The sequence below is a fragment of the Camelus ferus genome, chromosome 14, assembly GCF_009834535.1.
Source record: "Camelus ferus isolate YT-003-E chromosome 14, BCGSAC_Cfer_1.0, whole genome shotgun sequence".
Taxonomy (NCBI): domain Eukaryota; kingdom Metazoa; phylum Chordata; class Mammalia; order Artiodactyla; family Camelidae; genus Camelus; species Camelus ferus.
The window spans coordinates 60116392-60133235 of NC_045709.1; positions in this window are offsets into that span (position 1 = coordinate 60116392).

Sequence of the window (16844 nt, forward strand, 5' to 3'; positions counted from 1 at the left end):
GTGTAGAGCAGAATTTTTCAGTTATATATGAACATATATATATTCAGTCACAGTTTTTTCTGCTATGAGTTACCACAAGATCTTGTTTATATTTCCCTGTTCTATACAGTATAATCTTATCTATTCTGCATTTTAAAATCCCAGTCTGTCCCTTCCCACCCCCTGCTCCCCCCTGGCAACCACAAGTTTGTATTCTATGTCTATGAGTCTATTTCTGTTTTGTATTTATGTTTTATTTTGTTTTGTATTGTTTTTAGATTCCTCACATGAGCGATCTCATATGGCATTTTTCTTTCTCATTCTGGCTTACTTCACTTAGAATGACATTCCCCAGGAACATCCATGTTGCTACAAATGGTGTTATGTTGTCAGTTTTTAGGCTGAATAGTATTCCATTGTATAAATATACCACTTCTTCTTTATTCAGTCATCTGTTGATGGACATTTAAGTTGTTTCCATGTCTTGGCTATTGTAAATAGTGCTACTATGAACATTGGGGTGCAGGTGTCATATTGAAGTAGGGTTCCTTCTGGATTTATGGCCAGGAGTGGGATTCCTGGGTCATATGGTAATTCTATTCCTAGTCTTTTGAGGAATCTCCATACTGTTTTCCACAGTGGCTTTCCTTGCTTCTCTCTCCCACTCTTAATGATTTAGATGTCTTCTTTTAGAATTTTGTGTTTATTCTTTTTGTAATTCATGGCAGTTTTATCCTTTCCAGTTATGAGTTTCTCATTTTTGTAGCATCCTGCTTCTTTTCTATTTTGAGTAGGCCTGTCAATATTTCTTTCAGCATGGGTTTAATGTTGCTAAACTCTTTTAGTTTTTGCTTGTCTTTGAAGTTCTTTATTTCTCCTTCTATTCTAAAGGATAGCCTTGCTGGATAGAGTATCCTAGGCTGAATCTTTTTTTTCATTCAGGACTTTGAATGTATCTTGCCACTCCCTTCTGTCCTGTAGTGTTTGTGTAGAAAAATCAGCTGAGAGCCTTATGGGAGTTACCTTGTAACTCACTTCGTTTTTCTCTTGTTGCCTTTAGGATCATTTCTTTATCCTTGACTCTGGCCATCTTGATTATGCTATGTCTTTGTGTTAGTCTGTTTGGGTTCTTCTTGTTGGACACACTGAGCCTCCTGTACTTGGATATCTGATTCCTTTTGGTTTGGGAAGTGTTCAGTCATGATTTCTTCAAAGACCTTTTCAATTCCCTTTGTTCTTTCTTCCTCTTCTGGAGCCCCTATTATGTGTAGATTGGCATGCTTTATAATATCCCATAGCTCCCTTATATTGTTTTTATTGTTTTTTATTTGTTTTTCTTTCACCTGTTCTGATTGGGTGCTTTCTGTTGTCCTGCCTTCTAATTCACTTATTCATTCCTCTGCATTATCTAGCCTGCTTTGTACGGCCTTTAGGTCAGCTCTCATCTCAGCAAAAGAGTTTACTAATTCTACTTGGTTCTTCTTTATAGCTTCTATTTCATTTTTAACATATTTTATATCTCTAAACACTATTTCTTTTAGTTCCTTTAGTACTTTGACCACTCCTTTTTTTGAAATATTGATCTAGTAGGCCATCAATGTCTATTTCCTTGATCATGCTTTCTGGACCCTATGTTTTGAGCTGAGTTTCCCAAAGATATTTCCTTCTTTTTACATATGAAAATGAAAAAGGGGGGGCAGGGGGACTCTGATAATTGGGATATCCAAGAACAGATTGAGTTCATTAACTCTCCATTAACTCCTTGAAGCTATGATGTACAATTTTTCTGATAATATTGGATTGGTGTTGTTATTGTTTAGTAAAAATCATACAGAGGTTTGGCCATAAGAGAGAAAGTTGAAATGCAGTTTTGACAATAACCAACTAGCCTGAGAAAACCTCACAGTTTGCACTAAATTTTTAATTTTGGAAAACTTAGAATTCTCTCTGGACCTAAGGATAGCACTTGTTCTGGTATCAGATGCCATAAATATAAAACTTATGTTTGAGCAAAATGGAATTTTTCTTTGGAAACCTTATGCCCCTTTAAGGCTAATAGCTTTAGCAAATGGATAATGGTTAGAGAATGGGAGTTAACTTAATTTTGCTACTTAAATTTGTAACAATCTTTTTTTCAGTGCCAAAGTTCTTTTCAACAATAGCAGAAGCAAGGAGGGTTTTGGTTTTCTTTAGAAACCCTCATTTCTGGAGTTGAAGATAAGAATGTTGGTGTATTTACCTTTCAGGTGATTAATCTAGTATGCAAGAGACCTGCTTTGCCAGATTAACTAAATTTGGAGTAGACATAGTCTCCCAGTCCATTCTGATCATTTTTACTGGAAGAGAAAGATCCTGCTTCACCTCATTAATAAGCATAGAGTTAAAAGTTATCTGGGTGAAATCAACATCTGTATGAAGATCCAAATTTTCTTTCTAAAGGATTTTTATATCAATTGAAATAGTCATGAACAAGTTCATCAAATTTTTGTGCACAAGGCTGAATTTTGTTTCAAACAGCAGACTTTGGAAAACCCTAGGAATTGCCTGAAGACCTCACTTAGTGATCGTCTGAGCCTGATCATATAATGAGTTAATGAGCTAGTCTCCTGGTTGTAATTCTACAGAGCTTTCAGAATTTTCCCAGTTAGCAATTTTCATCCAATGCTGGGTCTGGTCTTTATCAACAAACATTTGAACTAGCTGATATAAATTGGAGGAGCCAAGCTGATAAGTCTAAAGGACTATTTCAAATTTCTAAGCAAATCTATGAGGAACTTTAGTTACTTTGGGAAAATCTTTGACTAAGGCTCACAGTTCAGCTTTAGTCCAAGGATTATAAGAAATTAAGGATTTAGCATCTAGATCCTCAGAAGGGATCTTTCTTTAACTTTAAAGAAACAGATTCTGATAAGCTCAGAGAAAAAGGGAGTGGAAAGAATCTTACAAAAAGGAAGTTCACCTAGATAATTAGTATAGTGTAGCTGAGGGTATAGAGGACGGGTAGGTGGTATAGATAGGAATGAGAAAGATGGCACTGGAGGCAGAGCCTGAAACAAAGAAGTCAAGGAAAAATAGTCTGAAGTTTCAGGAGTTATTTTACCTTTCTTAAATCATTTTTTTTTGCCTTAGTTGATCTTAAAATCTTACTTTGCAGACAGGCAATTTTAGACTCTTGATAATGTTGGAAAGCCTCAAAATACTAATTAAAATAGACATACCATTCAGTTCTGGAAATTTCTGAGCTATTGTAGTCCAATTCAGTTTCAAGAAAATTAAGGTTGGGGGTTTCAAAAAATTCCCCATAATGGTTATTGATATTCTAAATTGCCTTTGGTCAAGTCAGTCCATTCAGTTAATAGTGCACCTAAGGAAGAACCACCATTTTTAAGTACAAAATTGGCTGAAGTACCTTTTGGGGAGACCCCCTCAGAATATTTAGGTAACTGGGATCCCATTTCTCAGGAGTTTTTATCTAGGATGAAAGAATCATTTTCAGAAAACTTAAAAAACTTACAGCTCAAGCAGTTCAATTGAAACAGCTTACAACTCAAACAGCCTGCAGGCCTATTTGCAGACAGTTCTAAGGAAACAGCCTGATCCCACAGGAGCCAGTCCAAAGGCTTCTCAGCCAATTTCCATAAAACATCCACTATTCCAGATAAATGGGCTGAAGACTGAAAAATGGCACAGTTTTAATGAAGCAACTTCTGCTGTCAAAGGAAATGGCTAAAAGCTTTTCAAGCAGTTTCAGATGTAACAGTGTGATCTCAAAATCAGACCAAAGTGCCAAATGAATACTTACATATAGAATAAGACATTAACTAGAAAAGGCAAAATTTTAAAATAAGTTTCAGATTCTGAAGAGTTTCAAACACAAAGAAAGCATGAGCTCAGATCCAGGAGAAAGATGAATCTTCAAACTCCAGGGTTGATGAAAATAGAAAGTGAACTCAGTGGGAGGGCTACAGTAAGCAAAAAAATCCATGTCTTTTCATTTGGTTGAGTTGTTGCCATGAAAAAAAAAAAAGTAGTCTTTTTGTTTCTGGCGCTCTGATATTGTTGCAGGGTGTGAGAGCTCCCCCTTTTTGGTCTTCCAGCTGTGTTTAATTAATGTTTCTGTTTATTAATTTTTTTTTACAAAACTATTAGAATAAGTAAGATAAGAATATATTCTTTAAATCCTTAGTGAGGAAAATAATTAAAGAAAATATACATAATTTGTCTAAGCAAAGAAACAGGAATTGGGAATGCAGAATGGTATCAATGATGCTTAATTTTAGATGTCAACTTGACTAGGCTGGATGATGCCCAAAAAGCAGTAAAATATAATTTCTAATTGTGACTGAAAGGATGTTTCCAAAAAAAGGTTAGCATTTAAGTAGGTAGGCTAAATAAAAAGATTAGCCTCATCAATATGGGTAGCAGCATCTAATCTGTTGAGGCCTAAAACAGAACAATCAGGCAGAGAAAAGGTATATTCTCACTCTCTTTTCTTGAGCTGGGACATCCATCTTCTCCTGCCATTGGTTATCTGAGACCCTTGTTCTTGAACCATCAGACTCTAGGATTTATACCAGAAGCCCCCTGTTCTCAGGCCCCAAGCCTTGGACTGGGAGTTACACCATCCACTCATCCGGTTCTCAGACATTTGGATTTGGACTGAATTACACCATAAAATTTTCTGATTCTCCAGTTTGCAGAAGGCAGATTATGGGCATTCTTGGCCTTCATAACTGTGTGAGCCAATTCCTATAATAAACTTCCTCATGTATAAATCTATATATACTCTATTGTTTCTATTTCTCTAGGGAAACCTGGCTAACATAGAATCATAAATAAAAATGGGTTTAGTTCCACTTTCCAATTTCTTATCAACAGATATTTTCAGAGCTTCTATTTGTAACAAGTCCAGTGCTGGGCATAAGTCCAGTCATGAGCACTGACAAGGTTAGAGGAGACAGATGTAAATCAAATAGCCAAAGAGAAAAGATAAAATCACAACTATGATAAATGCAATTAATTTAAAGTATGTAGCAGCGGATCTGACACTGCAGGTCAAGGAGAGCTTTCTCAATTTAATGGCATTTGACCCAAGATCAGAAGTTTTCAAATGGGGTGAGAAAGTATTTAAGGTGGAATGGTCATAGAAGAAAAAGCTTTAAGATGAGAAAGGAAATAAAAGGAAATAATATTTCTACTAGAGGAAAGTGAATTTGCTTTGCATAACAAAACTGTATCATCATGCATGCTGTCTAAAAGAGATATATATGGAAGTTAAATTATATGGAAGGCGAAGTAAAAATAATAGGCTAATCTATTTTAACAAATACATAGGCTCAGGTTTGATTTGAGTTTAACAGAATTGATCATTAGTGTTCTCAGGAAGAATAATTTTAAAAGTTGAGTGGGACTGTTGAGGTAGAAGTGAATAGGATTCTAGGGAGCTGAACAAGTGCTCAAAGGCCATTTTTTTCATGCAATATTTTTATGAAATAGTTGAAAGAATATAGTCACTGAGGATAGTGGATTTTAAAGGGTCCAAAAATAACTGTATTATACTAAAAATAAGAACATTGCCAACTATAACTAAATCCATGGTATAAATATTTCTCACTGCTTCCATCACCACCACAGTAGTTTTCATAGCATCCTAATTGGTCACTACACATCCACCCTCTTTCCTTTCAGCTTAACAACTACATGAGGGAGTCTGTTAAGATATAAGACAAACCACATATGCATGCTCAAAATCATATAATTGCTTCCTATGTAATTCAGAATAAAACCCAAAGTCCACAGTGCCCTGCCCTCACTCATTTTATCACCCACAGATATCATGTGGACTCAGACATGGCAAGCACAAACTCACCACAAGCCCTTTGCCCTTGTGTCTCCCTCTGTAGTCAGTATTCTTTTTCCAGCTATTTGGTTGGATGACTATCCATTTCATTCATATCTTTGCTAAACTAACATATGAAAATTTATTTTTCAAGACAACCCTGTCTAAAATGGCACCTCCATCCCTCTTCCTTACTTCTCCTAGCCCCTAACTCTACTGATATGCATTTATTTTTTGTCTAATGCCTGATCCTCACTATTAGAATGTAATGTTTATAAAAGGAGGCTGTTACAGGCATCTAGCACATATATGAACAAGCATAAGTGACTATGAAGAGAGTTTCTTACCTATTAAAGTAGGAAATACTAAGCCTCATAAATAATGTGTATCTTATATAAACTGGATATAATCCTAGTTTACATTTAGTAAAATACAGTTATCTGAATTTTAATTCCTACCCTTGGCATCTCAAAAGGTTCTAGGCAGGCCTTCTGATTCCCTAATATTAAAGCTTCAATGATCAGGATTTTGGCATGAAAGGATGTGAGCTGATGAAATGTGAGTTGCTACAGAAAGGTATGGATATTATGAATTATACTCCAGAGATAAAAAGATAAGCTAAGATTTTATATTTTAATGCCATATACACTTATTTCTCCTCTATTAGGTTGAATAATTGAGAATTGGGCATATATTTAATCATTTTTGTTCATGCTTTGCTGTATTATAATAATCAGAAAATAATGTAATTTCTATAACTGAATGAAATTAATTCTGGATCTTACCATTAAATATGTTTGAAAAATGATATGCAAATAGCACACATTAGGGAAAATATTTTAAAATAAACTATAACATAAGGTTTTCTTAAAATGTAAAAGTTTATCCTGGAAAATAAACAAACAAAGAAAAAAGAATAATTATAATTTTCAACATTCTAGTTTAAGAAAAAAAAGAAATGGGTATATTTGTACTCATGGTATCATAATTGTAACTTTGCTTTTTGAATCCAGATGTTTAAATTGCAAAAGCAATTTAAAATACTCCATTTTTTTTTTCTTGGTTGAATGTGAAGACTCAATTAATTGCATTAATTTTGCAGTATTGGGTTTTAATATGTTAATTTATACTACTTTTGCATATTTTTCAGATAATTTAAGTTTTTTACTTTTAATTTGACTATACAAATGCAGAATATTAATTGGCTTTATTGGTTGCAAAATATATGTGCCTCTCACTTTACACATTGCTGATTTCTCCACTTGAATTTTACAGTTGGTTATGTAGTAAATTATTACATAAAAATAGTCATAATATCAATGGATATGACACATATAGTTTAAAAAAATAGGTAAGTTAACATTGGCAGGATTTTATAGGGTTATATAATTTATATTTGTTATTTATGGATAATTAGGCTAAGAGTTATTTCTAGAAAGAAAACTAAGACAACAATAGTGCAACTAAAACTTCTAGCTCTTACTCTGATGTTTTACTCACAAATAAATAAACAAAAGTTGCTGTGACAAATTGAGTTCCTTTTTAATTGAAGTATATCTCATATCTGTGACATACACTCATTAAAATGAGTTTATGAAAGACAATACAGAATTTATCTGTGCATATATATAATTATTGTTATTATTTATTGAAAATTTAATGTAATCTTTCTTTTTTTTACTTTTTTATTGATTTATAATCCTTTTACAATGTTGCATCAAATTCCAGTGTACAGCACAATTTTTCAGTTATACATGAACATATATATATTCATTTTCACATTTTTTTCTCTGTGAGCCACCACAAGATCCTGTATATATTTCCCTGTGCTATACAGTATAATCTTGTTTATCTATTCTACAATTTTGAACTCCCAGTCTATCTCTTCCCACCCCCCACCCCTTGGCAACCACAAGTTTGTGTTCTATGTCTGTGAGTCTATTTCTATTTTGTATTTATGCTTTGTTTGTTTCTTTTTCTTGTTTTTTTTTTAGATTCCACATATGAGCGATCTCATATGGTATTTTTCTTTCTCTTTCTGGCTTACTTCACTTAGAATGACATTCTCCAGGAGCATCCATGTTGCTGCAAATGGCGTTATGTTGTCAGTTTTTATGGCTGAGTAGTATTCCATTGTATAAATATACCACCTCTTCTTTATCCAGTCATCTGTTGATGGACATTTAGGCTGTTTCCAAGTCTGGGCTATTGTAAACAATGCTGCTATGAACATTGGGGTGCAGGTGTCATCCTGAAGTAGGATTCCTTCTGGATATATGCCCAGGAGCAGGATGACTGGGTCATATGGTAAGTCTATTCCTAGTCTTTTGAGGAATCTCCATACTGTTTTCCACAGTGGCTGCACCAAACTGCATTCCCACCAGCAGTGAAGAAGGGTTCCCTTTTCTCCACAGCCTCTCCAGCATTTGTCATTTGTGGACTTTTGAATGATGGCCATTCTGACTGGTGTGAGAAGATACCTCATCATAGTTTTGATTTGCATTTCTCTGATTATTAGAGATATTGAGCATTTTTTCATGTGTCTATCAATCATTTGTGTGTCTTCATTGGAGAGTTGCTTGTTTAGGTCTTCTGCCCATTTTGATTGGGTTGTTTATTTTTTTTCTTATTAAGTCATTTGAACTGCTTATATATTCTGGAGATCAAGCCTTTGTCAGTTTCATTTGCAAAAATTTATTCCCATTCCATAGGTTGTCTTTTTGTTTTACTTATGGTTTCCTTTGCTGCGCAGAAGCTTGTAAGTTTCATTAGGTCCCATTTGTTTATGCTTGCTTTTATTTCTTCTAGGAGAAAATTTTTGAGATGTGTGTCAGATACTGTTTTGCCTATATTTTCTTCTAGGAGGTTGATTGTATCTTGTCTTATGTCTAAGTCTTTGATCCATTTTGAGTTGATTTTTGTGTATAGTGTAAGGGAGTGTTCTAGCTTCACTGCTTTACATGCTGCTGTCTAGTCTTCCCACCACCATTTGCCGAAGAGACTGTCTTGATTCCATTGTATATTCTTGCCTCCTTTGTTGAAGATGAGTTGACCCAATGTTTGTGGGTTCATTTCTGGGCTCTCTGTTCTGTTCTATTGGTCTATATGTCTGTGTTTGTACCAATACCATGCTGTCTTGATGATTGTAGCTCTATAGTATTGTCTGAAGTCTGGGAGAATTATTCCTCCAGCCTCTTTCTTTCTCTTCAGTAATGCTTTGGCAATTCTAGGTCTTTGATTGTTCCATATAAATGTTATTATGATTTATTCTGGTTCTGTGAAATCTGTCCTGGGTAATTTGATAGGAATTGCATTAAATCTGTAATTTCCTTGGGCAGCGTGACCATTTTAACAATATTTATCCTTCCAATCCAATAGCATGGGATATCTTTCCATTTTTTAAAGTCTTCTTTAATTTCCTTCATCAATGGTTTATAGTTTTCTGTGTATAATTCTTTCACCTCCTTGGTTAGATTTATTCCTAGGTATTTTATTACTTTGGGTGCTATTTTAAAGGGGATTGTTTCTTTACTTTCTTTTTCTGTTGATTCATTGTTAGTGTAAAGAAATGAAACTGATTTTTGAACGTTAATCTTGTAAGCTGCTACCTTGCTGAATTCTTCAATCAGCTCTAGTAGTTTTTATGTGGACCTTTTAGGGTTTTCTATATATAGTAGCATGTGGTTGGCATATAGTGACACTTTTACCTAACCTAATCTTTCTTATCAAGTCACTTTGTGGAGGAGTGTGGTCATAATTTTTAAATAGGCTATATTCATCATAAATAAAATTATTGAATGAAAAAAAGTAAAGTCATTAAGTATGTTGTTGCCAAAATTATCTTTTAAACTTTTCTCTGGAAATTGTATGAGTTCATAATCATTGATGCTTTATATACAGATTGTTACATTAATATTTGTAAGGGAACACATAAAGTGTTAATTTGTTAAGTCTTGACATTGTAACTAATTAGCAAGATATGCTTTAGGCATATTTGATACCTCAAATTTACCTTGAAGATTCTTTCATCACTGAACATTTTTTTTCACCTTTTAGTTTTGTGTCCATCTTTACTTCATCATATGCCTATCCAAAGCTTTACCTTTGAATAATCACTTTTGGAAAAGCACATTTAATTTGAGTAGTACCAGATTCAGTAAAAGGTACACCATACAGGAGAAAATGAACACAACAAATTATCAATAAATTCTGTAATGAAGCTAGGCAGCTAATAGCTTAAGTTTTTTATTTCTATATTCTTATAATCTAACTGCTTTATATATCAGTACCCAGAATAACTATTTCTTTCACTTGTGGATTCAAGATAAAAAATATAGAAACTATAGCATACATCTCTCTTACAGGTTATGTTAGTCTGGATTCTAAGGAGTTAGTTTAAGTGACCCAAGATCTGCGTTTGGCAAGTTGAATATCAGAGGAGCCAATTCTGGTCTAAAGTCAGTTCTGGTCTAAATCAAAGTCTGAAGGCAGATGACTATTATCTCAGCTCAAAGACAGATAAAAAAAGAGAGTGTTGTTTCCTACTTAGCCTTTTATTCTACTCAGGTCTTCAACAGGTTGTATGAAGCATCCACTTTGGGAAGGACAACTGGCTTTACTCAGTCTGTGTATTCAGATGTTAACCTCATCCAAAGACATTTTCACAAACAGACCAAAAATAAGGGTTAATCAAGTATTTGGGTACCTTGTGGCCTTGTTAAGTTGACACATAAAATTAACCATCACATAATTTCACATTAATTTTCAAACAAAAGAAGTCAATATCTTCATGATTTTTAAAGACCAATTGTTGTTTAACATGGAAAGAGATATGCATTTTTTCATTTAAAAGTAAACATCATATTTTCCCTAAATGTTTGCCTTAATCATTGACTTCTATATTATATAAAAATAAAGCAAATAAAAACAGACATAAAAGTTTTTTTTAAAACAATTGCGCCATTTTAGACTAGAAGTGTATATTATTTTTACAATTGAATAATATAAATGTTTTAAAAAATAAATGTCAAAAACACATTTTTGTTACTACATAGTAGGAGTAAATCTATTGAATTACCATAATATGTAATGAATTCCATTTGAAATTTAGAAACACTTCATAAAATATTAAACAAAATTAAAATGTATACTACATATATACTCATTCTGTTGAACTTATTGAAGGTCAACAAAATAAGAACTAGAAATTATTGGATTTTGCAACTGAAAGGCTGTCTTGATCCAAACAAATGAAGTCTGAGTAGAATGATGTAGACAGTGGAGGCATTAAATCCTAAAGAAAAATTCTCTCTGGACAATCAGGTGGCATTCTCTAAGTAAAGAAAACAAAGAATGAATAAACATTGGAAACATTGGAAATGAAATGTGACATTCAAAGAACTTAAAATATAACATCCAACTGTGGATGTGTGTGAGAACAAAGGTATGGGAAGAGGACTAGATATCCAATACAAAATATGTGTAGTTTCAAAAGATGAATTCCAATATGTGAAATTAGTCTTAAATTTGTGTTCAAATATCACACTGGAAAAATAGAAAGAGGAGTGGCAAGGATAAAAAATCTGAAAATGTGGGTTAATTTAGAGGTAACTGAATTCAACCAGAATTGATTATTTTAAAGTTCCAAACTGATTCTCATTTTCCCAACAATGCCCAAAATTTCTACCAAGTCCTTGGGAGACTGTGAGGAAATTGCTTTCAATTGCATGGAAGAAAATAGAAAACTTAGAAGACCTCTGTGTTGGGACTAAACTTTAAACTCTTTACCCTACCATATACAGAATGCTGAGGCCTATTATTTTTGTCACCCCTCTCATAATAATCATGAACAAGTAACCATTTACTTGATATAATGCATTAGAATGTGTGATTTTATTTCATTAGTAACTGATGGTACAGGTTTTAACATATGATTTAAGAACTTAATTAATTTTTCAGACAAACAATACGAACTTAGAAAAAATTTTTCTTCAAGAGTAAAGTAATTTTGCATGTCTCATTTTACCTAAAATTAATAATAAATCAATGATGGAAAAATATGTAATGCCAAAGAGGGTATAATTATTTAAGGATTTATGATGTTATATCATAAATTTTTCAATTATAAGATGTGTTTACAATATGCCTGGTAGCAAACCAGTAATTTCAGTGGAATTTGGCTCAGAATAAATACTGCAAATTTTCTAAGAACCTGTAAACAAGATTTGTTAGTATAAGATAGTACAAAAATTGGAAACAACTAACTGGGGACAAAACAAGGATTAGTACTGTCTTAATCTTATTTAATATCCTAATTATTGTTAAAAGAGAGTAAATGCAAAGTCAGGAAACTCACAGATGGTACTAAAAGGGAAAGTAGATAAAATGCTAATAAGGACAATGAGATAATGAAATAAATTGAGGAAATAAAATGTGAGAATAATTTCCCCAGATAATATGAAATAAGTGAGGAGATTTTTTTTAACTTTAGCACAATAATAATAAAAATACAAGGCAGATAGAGTATACTTAAAAGAGAGGTTGAAGACAGTTCAGAGAATTAAAATTCCCTTACAAAGAACAATTTCAATGGATTTAGAAGATTAATGAGGAGAGTTGTAAAGCTGAAACATTGGCAGATCAGATCCTTGGAAAGGAATATAATTTATTACACATATGAACTCAAGATAAGGAAGATCTTGAGCTGATTGGAGGGGTAGGGGACAGATGTTGTTTCAAAATAGAAAGTGTTATATTGAAATTTACTATTTTCTATGATATATAGTTTGTATATCTTCTATTTGTGATTAAGACCCAGATATGTAATTGAATTCAGTGGCCATGAAATCCCACTTTAAAGATTCTAATAAATAATGGCCTTGAGATAATTGAACACTAAGTATAAAAAAGCATGAGTTCAGGAAACAGATCAAGGTTAGGGTCTCTTACTCCATCATATATTAGCCATGCAAATTAAGCAAATTATTTGAACTCTCTAAATTGCAATTTTCTCATATATAAACAGAGCCAATACCCTCAATTTACACATCTGTAATAATTAGAAGGGTTAGTATATGCATAGAAAATACAGCACAGTGTTTTTGTGAGAATTAAGTGAGGATAATATATGTAAAGTACCTAGAACATGACTTAGCACTGTATTTGCTATTATTTGTACTATTCTATGGCCTCAATATCATTTTGAGACAAACATAATGTATGTAAATGTAATGTAAATGTTTGGGGGGGTTTATTTCTAGTGAAAATCTTTCAATTTGGAAACAAAGTAATAAATAGGTAAATAGTGAGTTAGTATATGTCACATGCGATTGAAAGTATCCATCTACAAGGTTTGCCTTTTGCTATATTATTTAACAATTTTCAGTATGCAGAATAAATAAAACATGTAAAGATTTTTTTATGTGTACTTAACCTTTGAGATAAATACTTCTGAAATTATTTTGTCTGAAGCCATTGTTATCAACACACAGCCTTACTATTTATTTTAATAAAATCTGCTCTTTTTACTATGGCATAAATGATTATCCTTCAGAGTAAAGCAGTCAAGTGAGAGTAATTGTGGACTACGAACGCTTTTAAAACCAGTGTTCCAGATCTGTATTCCATGAAGATAGTTGATGATAAAGTCTCCTGAGAGTTTTAAAAACACAGATTATAGGCATCTTCCTTGGAGATTCTGAACATCTAAAACTGAAAGAATAGAATTCCTGGCTCTGTTAACTTCCCTAGGTCATTCATATTATTAGACAAATTTGGGAATTTGGTTTAAAGCATTCTAGTGGTTTCAGTTTGTGTCTTTCTTTATTCAGGGAAGAATCAAATGTTTTATGATAAGAGAACAAAATTTTATAAATGTTAAATACATAATTCTCATTCAAATATATACAAGCAGATGTGAACATTCTGTATAACTCAGCTTAGGGACTGGCAGAATGATAAGGTGATTCAAAAGAGGATGCAAAAGAAAGCCTGAAATTAGATTGCTAAATTAGATACAATCTGGCTAATGTCCTGTAGAAACAATAAGCCCATCACTTTTTGGATTGTCTTGTCTTTTAGACAGAAACTATTTACATCTTTTAAAGCCTCCAGAGCCTTAAACTGTCAACATGTCTAGAACCTGTTTAATTGTAAATAGTGTGTCAGAGTTGCCTGTCCTTTGGAGACAGAGAAAGTCCTTAGATGGGCTTGTAGTGTCAATGATATTAAAAAGATTTGCTGTCAATGTTTTGCCTCATTTCTAATGTATGGGTAATTTTCCTTAAGAATCAATAAAGTTGCATAAATCATGTATTTGCTTTTGTTTGTATTTTTTAATTTAAACAAACCCTCAAATAGCATGCATATGGCCTTTGAAGTTAAGAAAGAAGTGGGTTTCTTTTTTTTTTTTTTTTCTTTAAGAGATTCAGCTACAGGTCTAAAATGTGAGTTGAAAACTGATTGTATTGAATGGCTGTATCTAACTCAAACACAAATCAAATGATAAAATTTGGTCTGGGATTTTTTTTTTTGCACTGTTTATTGGAAAGGATTTGCTTGATTAGAACCCTCTGATTGCTAATTCTTAAAGAAAGGAAGCTGATGATAATGCATCAAATAACAACAACAAAAAACCTCTAATTTCAGAACTTGGAAAGCTACTATGAGTAAACCTCAAATGAAAGATTAAAATAGTTTTAAGTAAATTATCTTTACTATGATTATATAATTAACTGACTATTTCATAGCAATAAGTGCTTTTATGCATACTTTTTTCATTAAGAAATGTTTGTAGTTACGGAAAAATCTAAAGCTATTATTTTATTCACATAATGATGTTCAGATATTATAAATTCATCTTGACTATTTGATTTAAACTACTCTATCTTCAGTTCAATGATATTCAAAAAATATGTAAATATTTTGTTCTTTTGGTGACCTTATGTAGATAGACTGTAAAATAGTAATTGGTTTTATTATGCTTCTCAAAAGATTACTGGTTACCAAATTCCTTCTAATATAATTTATGCATACTATTACTTCAAATGTTTTAGGTATCAAAAATGTATATAATAAGAACATATTAAGCATTATTTAAAAATAAGAAATGGGAAACATTCTCCTACCAATAAATGTAAGCATTGGATTAAATCTAAGTTACTTTAGGTTTACATATTGTACATGCATATGAACCCAACAGAATATTACAACAAATTACACAAGGTAGTTTAAAAAAAAGAAGTCCAAATATTTTATATATTTATCATTTTTGTGCTTGCCTATTTACCCCACTTTTTATTTTTCTATAATAAAATTGTGAGATAATAGAACTATATATATATTATATATATATATATATATACACACACACACACACACACACACACACACATTGATCCCTGCCCCCATCCCTGGCTTGTAATTTCCAAAGTGATAAGAGCTTCTAGCAAGAATCTCTCTTCTAATAGTTGGTCTTTGACCCTGATTTCTTACACAGAGTTCCTAAATCTCTTGGGATTTCTTGGGTGATGGCAGTGTTTTTTGTTCTAATGAGGTTACTCTTGGTGGGCTCCAAAATGGGGGCTGCTCACCAGAAAGACCAGTCATGATTACAAGCTTATGCTTTTCAGCTCTGCTACCCATTCTCCAGAGAGGGGAGATGGCCTAGAAATGGCTGATTTTGCACATGTGATGAAGCCATCATCAAAATTCTAGAAGTAGGGGGTTCAGAAACCTTCCAGGTTGGTGAACATGTAGAGGTGCTGAGACAGCGGTGCACTCAGAGACAGCAGGGACACTCTATGCCCCTTTCCATGCACTTTGCCCTATGAATTTCTTCCATATGGATACTTATCTCTATCCTTTATCATATAGTTTTATAACAAACTGGTAAACAGGAAGTAAACTGTTTTCCAGAGTTCCATGAGCCAAGGAAGGGTTCATGGGAGCCTCCAATTTATAGCCTATGGGTCAGAAGCACAGGTAACAACCTGGATTTGTGATTGACATGTCAAGTGGAGGAGGGGCAGTCTTATGGGACTGAGTCCCTAAACTGTGGAATCTGAGGCATCTCTAGGTAGAGAGTGTCAGAATTGTTAAATTGTATGACACTCAGTTGACACACAGAATTGCCTGGTGTGAGAAAAAAACCCATTCATCTGATGTCTGAAGTGTTATGAGTGCCATAGTATTGTGAGAGTAAAGGAGAAGCATAGTAAATGTAATGTTGGCTCAGGGCAGAACACCCTCAAATATGCCACAAGACATATTGATTATTTTAAATTAAAGTTTCTTAAGAAATGACTGATGCAAGAGGAACACTCTGACCGTCCTCTGTGTCACTCTGAGAGCAGAAAATAAATCTGTTATGTGAAAGGTGCACTCCCCAAATCTGAAGGTAGTAAGACACCGTTAACTGCCAGAGAAAAAATTCAAGGGGAGAAGCCTGTATAAACAAACTTTGTTACTTCTTTAATTTACTCTCCTAAGTCCAAACTCTCTTAAGATTCTTCACTAATTGAGTACCCAAAATTCATGTTTCTTTGTCTTGTCAATTCCTCACAAATTTACCATTCTTTGTCTAAAAAGTAAAAAAAAAAAAAAAAAAAAAAAAAAAGCTGCCTGCTTTCACCGCTCTTAAGTTCCCATTTTTATGAGACCTTCATGTGCATGACTAATATGTGTTTCTTTTTCCCTGTTAATCAGTCTAATGCCAATTTAATTATTAGTCCACCCAAAGAACTCAAAATAGGTATTGGGGGCAATTATACCCCTTCCCTAAGAGTAGGTTTCTTAAACAATTATCTTATTCCATAATGTCAGTTATGAATGAATTTTAAGAGATTTGGCATTGATTTGTAGTTACAGAATGAAATGTTTCAAAATTATACTTTTTAAATAGAAAGGTTTATACACACATGCAATATACATGATACAACACACATATACATATGTATATGTATTCATTGTGTGGATATATATAACATAAAACATATGTTATGTTTGAATATATTTATTTTGTTTCATA